This window comes from Garra rufa, unplaced genomic scaffold (assembly GCF_049309525.1).
Source record: "Garra rufa unplaced genomic scaffold, GarRuf1.0 hap1_unplaced_013, whole genome shotgun sequence".
Taxonomy (NCBI): domain Eukaryota; kingdom Metazoa; phylum Chordata; class Actinopteri; order Cypriniformes; family Cyprinidae; genus Garra; species Garra rufa.
Window position 1 is genome coordinate 255,001 of NW_027394288.1, and position 5,000 is coordinate 260,000.

General features: G+C 39.8%; 7 non-coding genes across 7 annotated transcripts; all 7 read right to left on the minus strand.

Annotated features, from left to right (window-relative positions):
• Positions 1-754: 754 nt before the first annotated feature.
• Positions 755-873, minus strand: LOC141315041 (5S ribosomal RNA). The gene has a single exon (XR_012350584.1). It is a non-coding gene; the product is annotated as a 5S ribosomal RNA (ribosomal RNA).
• Positions 874-957: 84 nt separating this feature from the next.
• On the minus strand, positions 958-1,076 carry LOC141315117 (5S ribosomal RNA). Its single transcript, XR_012350659.1, has one exon. It is a non-coding gene; the product is annotated as a 5S ribosomal RNA (ribosomal RNA).
• Positions 1,077-1,877: 801 nt separating this feature from the next.
• LOC141314798 (5S ribosomal RNA) lies at positions 1,878-1,996 on the minus strand. The gene has a single exon (XR_012350342.1). It is a non-coding gene; the product is annotated as a 5S ribosomal RNA (ribosomal RNA).
• Positions 1,997-2,080: 84 nt separating this feature from the next.
• On the minus strand, positions 2,081-2,199 carry LOC141314959 (5S ribosomal RNA). Its single transcript, XR_012350503.1, has one exon. It is a non-coding gene; the product is annotated as a 5S ribosomal RNA (ribosomal RNA).
• Positions 2,200-3,000: 801 nt separating this feature from the next.
• Positions 3,001-3,119, minus strand: LOC141314984 (5S ribosomal RNA). Its single transcript, XR_012350527.1, has one exon. It is a non-coding gene; the product is annotated as a 5S ribosomal RNA (ribosomal RNA).
• An 802-nt stretch (positions 3,120-3,921) lies between these two features.
• LOC141314799 (5S ribosomal RNA) lies at positions 3,922-4,040 on the minus strand. Its single transcript, XR_012350343.1, has one exon. It is a non-coding gene; the product is annotated as a 5S ribosomal RNA (ribosomal RNA).
• An 801-nt stretch (positions 4,041-4,841) lies between these two features.
• Positions 4,842-4,960, minus strand: LOC141314800 (5S ribosomal RNA). Its single transcript, XR_012350344.1, has one exon. It is a non-coding gene; the product is annotated as a 5S ribosomal RNA (ribosomal RNA).
• Between the last annotated feature and the right edge of the window lie 40 nt (positions 4,961-5,000).

Here is a 5,000-nt window from a genome sequence, read left to right on the forward strand (position 1 = left end):
AGCCAGCATATTATATAAATAGTGAAGAAAAGGCAAAAGCTTACAGCACCTGGTATTCCCAGGCGGTCTCCCATAAAAGTGTAACAATCGGCCTTATCAGCCGAGTTACAAGACTAAAATGGGGTCAGATTTAACTGTGAGAGATGACTAGTGGTTAAAAGAATGAGACATAAAAGAAAATTGGTTTAAATAGATTTGGTGTATTTACAAGGTTCACATAAAAGACTTTAAAACAACACGATAAAACTAGGTAAACTCTGTTAAAAGAATACAGTTCATTTGTCCATACCCTAAAAACAGGTAAACTCTGTTAAAAGAATACAGTTCATTTGTCCATACCCTAAAAACAGTCCAAGAACCCCAGTGTGTTGATAAGTCCAATGTGAGTGTCCACCAGTGTATATACAATCCACAGAAAGTGTAATCCAAAGTTTGCAGGTGGTGAATGGAAAGGTGAGCTCTAAAATTAGCAACTCCTCAATCCAACAGTTTGGTGACTGTCCTTTGTTTGTCATGCTGCTCTCTTATACAGTTGTACTTCCTGCTTCCTGTCATGTGTCTAGTCACATGACAGGCCAACCATCCATTTATTAAAGACACATACACTTAAAATGTTAAGAGTAATAAAATGGCCTAAAAAACATGTAAAACACTTAAAACTCTATAATACATGTAAATGATTGTAATAAATAGAGCGGTAAAACACGTCTTTCTAAAAGCCAGCATATTATATAAATAGTGAAGAAAAGGCAAAAGCTTACAGCACCTGGTATTCCCAGGCGGTCTCCCATCCAAGTACTAACCAGGCCCGACGCTGATTAGCTTCCGAGATCAGACGAGATCGGGCGCTCTCAGCGCGGTATGGCCATAAGCGAGGGCTGCTCCAAAAAGTGGGCTATTTAAAGATCAGCCTCCGTAAAAGCCAGCATATTATATAAATAGTGAAGAAAAGGCAAAAGCTTACAGAACCTGGTATTCCCAGGCGGTCTCCCATCCAAGTACTAACCAGGCCCGACGCTGCTTAGCTTCCGAGATCAGACGAGATCGGGCGCTCTCAGCGCGGTATGGCCATAAGCGAGGGCTGCTACAAAAAGTGGGCTATTTAAAGATCAGCCTCCGTAAAAGCCAGCATATTATATAAATAGTGAAGAAAAGGCAAAAGCTTACAGCACCTGGTATTCCCAGGCGGTCTCCCATAAAAGTGTAACAATCGGCCTTATCAGCCGAGTTACAAGACTAAAATGGGGTCAGATTTAACTGTGAGAGATGACTAGTGGTTAAAAGAATGAGACATAAAAGAAAATTGGTTTAAATAGATTTGGTGTATTTACAAGGTTCACATAAAAGACTTTAAAACAACACGATAAAACTAGGTAAACTCTGTTAAAAGAATACAGTTCATTTGTCCATACCCTAAAAACAGGTAAACTCTGTTAAAAGAATACAGTTCATTTGTCCATACCCTAAAAACAGTCCAAGAACCCCAGTGTGTTGATAAGTCCAATGTGAGTGTCCACCAGTGTATATACAATCCACAGAAAGTGTAATCCAAAGTTTGCAGGTGGTGAATGGAAAGGTGAGCTCTAAAATTAGCAACTCCTCAATCCAACAGTTTGGTGACTGTCCTTTGTTTGTCATGCTGCTCTCTTATACAGTTGTACTTCCTGCTTCCTGTCATGTGTCTAGTCACATGACAGGCCAACCATCCATTTATTAAAGACACATACACTTAAAATGTTAAGAGTAATAAAATGGCCTAAAAAACATGTAAAACACTTAAAACTCTATAATACATGTAAATGATTGTAATAAATAGAGCGGTAAAACACGTCTTTCTAAAAGCCAGCATATTATATAAATAGTGAAGAAAAGGCAAAAGCTTACAGCACCTGGTATTCCCAGGCGGTCTCCCATCCAAGTACTAACCAGGCCCGACGCTGCTTAGCTTCCGAGATCAGACGAGATCGGGCGCTCTCAGCGCGGTATGGCCATAAGCGAGGGCTGCTCCAAAAAGTGGGCTATTTAAAGATCAGCCTCCGTAAAAGCCAGCATATTATATAAATAGTGAAGAAAAGGCAAAAGCTTACAGCACCTGGTATTCCCAGGCGGTCTCCCATCCAAGTACTAACCAGGCCCGACGCTGCTTAGCTTCCGAGATCAGACGAGATCGGGCGTTCTCAGCGCGGTATGGCCATAAGCGAGGGCTGCTCCAAAAAGTGGGCTATTTAAAGATCAGCCTCCGTAAAAGCCAGCATATTATATAAATAGTGAAGAAAAGGCAAAAGCTTACAGCACCTGGTATTCCCAGGCGGTCTCCCATAAAAGTGTAACAATCGGCCTTATCAGCCGAGTTACAAGACTAAAATGGGGTCAGATTTAACTGTGAGAGATGACTAGTGGTTAAAAGAATGAGACATAAAAGAAAATTGGTTTAAATAGATTTGGTGTATTTACAAGGTTCACATAAAAGACTTTAAAACAACACGATAAAACTAGGTAAACTCTGTTAAAAGAATACAGTTCATTTGTCCATACCCTAAAAACAGGTAAACTCTGTTAAAAGAATACAGTTCATTTGTCCATACCCTAAAAACAGTCCAAGAACCCCAGTGTGTTGATAAGTCCAATGTGAGTGTCCACCAGTGTATATACAATCCACAGAAAGTGTAATCCAAAGTTTGCAGGTGGTGAATGGAAAGGTGAGCTCTAAAATTAGCAACTCCTCAATCCAACAGTTTGGTGACTGTCCTTTGTTTGTCATGCTGCTCTCTTATACAGTTGTACTTCCTGCTTCCTGTCATGTGTCTAGTCACATGACAGGCCAACCATCCATTTATTAAAGACACATACACTTAAAATGTTAAGAGTAATAAAATGGCCTAAAAAACATGTAAAACACTTAAAACTCTATAATACATGTAAATGATTGTAATAAATAGAGCGGTAAAACACGTCTTTCTAAAAGCCAGCATATTATATAAATAGTGAAGAAAAGGCAAAAGCTTACAGCACCTGGTATTCCCAGGCGGTCTCCCATTCAAGTACTAACCAGGCCCGACGCTGCTTAGCTTCCGAGATCAGACGAGATCGGGCGCTCTCAGCGCGGTATGGCCATAAGCGAGGGCTGCGCCAAAAAGTGGGCTATTTAAAGATCAGCCTCCGTAAAAACCAGCATATTATATAAATAGTGAAGAAAAGGCAAAAGCTTACAGCACCTGGTATTCCCAGGCGGTCTCCCATAAAAGTGTAACAATCGGCCTTATCAGCCGAGTTACAAGACTAAAATGGGGTCAGATTTAACTGTGAGAGATGACTAGTGGTTAAAAGAATGAGACATAAAAGAAAATTGGTTTAAATAGATTTGGTGTATTTACAAGTTTCACATAAAAGACTTTAAAACAACACGATAAAACTAGGTAAACTCTGTTAAAAGAATACAGTTCATTTGACCATACCCTAAAAACAGGTAAACTCTGTTAAAAGAATACAGTTCATTTGTCCATACCCTAAAAACAGTCCAAGAACCCCAGTGTGTTGATAAGTCCAATGTGAGTGTCCACCAGTGTATATACAATCCACAGAAAGTGTAATCCAAAGTTTGCAGGTGGTGAATGGAAAGGTGAGCTCTAAAATTAGCAACTCCTCAATCCAACAGTTTGGTGACTGTCCTTTGTTTGTCATGCTGCTCTCTTATACAGTTGTACTTCCTGCTTCCTGTCATGTGTCTAGTCATATGACAGGCCAACCATCCATTTATTAAAGACACATACACTTAAAATGTTAAGAGTAATAAAATGGCCTAAAAAAACATGTAAAACACTTAAAACTCTATAATACATGTAAATGATTGTAATAAATAGAGCGGTAAAACACGTCTTTCTAAAAGCCAGCATATTATATAAATAGTGAAGAAAAGGCAAAAGCTTACAGCACCTGGTATTCCCAGGCGGTCTCCCATCCAAGTACTAACCAGGCCCGACGCTGCTTAGCTTCCGAGATCAGACGAGATCGGGCGCTCTCAGCGCGGTATGGCCATAAGCGAGGGCTGCTCCAAAAAGTGGGCTATTTAAAGATCAGCCTCCGTAAAAGCCAGCATATTATATAAATAGTGAAGAAAAGGCAAAAGCTTACAGCACCTGGTATTCCCAGGCGGTCTCCCATAAAAGTGTAACAATCGGCCTTATCAGCCGAGTTACAAGACTAAAATGGGGTCAGATTTAACTGTGAGAGATGACTAGTGGTTAAAAGAATGAGACATAAAAGAAAATTGGTTTAAATAGATTTGGTGTATTTACAAGGTTCACATAAAAGACTTTAAAACAACACGATAAAACTAGGTAAACTCTGTTAAAAGAATACAGTTCATTTGTCCATACCCTAAAAACAGGTAAACTCTGTTAAAAGAATACAGTTCATTTGTCCATACCCTAAAAACAGTCCAAGAACCCCAGTGTGTTGATAAGTCCAATGTGAGTGTCCACCAGTGTATATACAATCCACAGAAAGTGTAATCCAAAGTTTGCAGGTGGTGAATGGAAAGGTGAGCTCTAAAATTAGCAACTCCTCAATCCAACAGTTTGGTGACTGTCCTTTGTTTGTCATGCTGCTCTCTTATACAGTTGTACTTCCTGCTTCCTGTCATGTGTCTAGTCACATGACAGGCCAACCATCCATTTATTAAAGACACATACACTTAAAATGTTAAGAGTAATAAAATGGCCTAAAAAACATGTAAAACACTTAAAACTCTATAATACATGTAAATGATTGTAATAAATAGAGCGGTAAAACACGTCTTTCTAAAAGCCAGCATATTATATAAATAGTGAAGAAAAGGCAAAAGCTTACAGCACCTGGTATTCCCAGGCGGTCTCCCATCCAAGTACTAACCAGGCCCGACGCTGCTTAGCTTCCGAGATCAGACGAGATCGGGCGCTCTCAGCGCGGTATGGCCATAAGCAAGGGCTGCTCCAAAAAGTGGGCTATTTAAAGATCAGCCT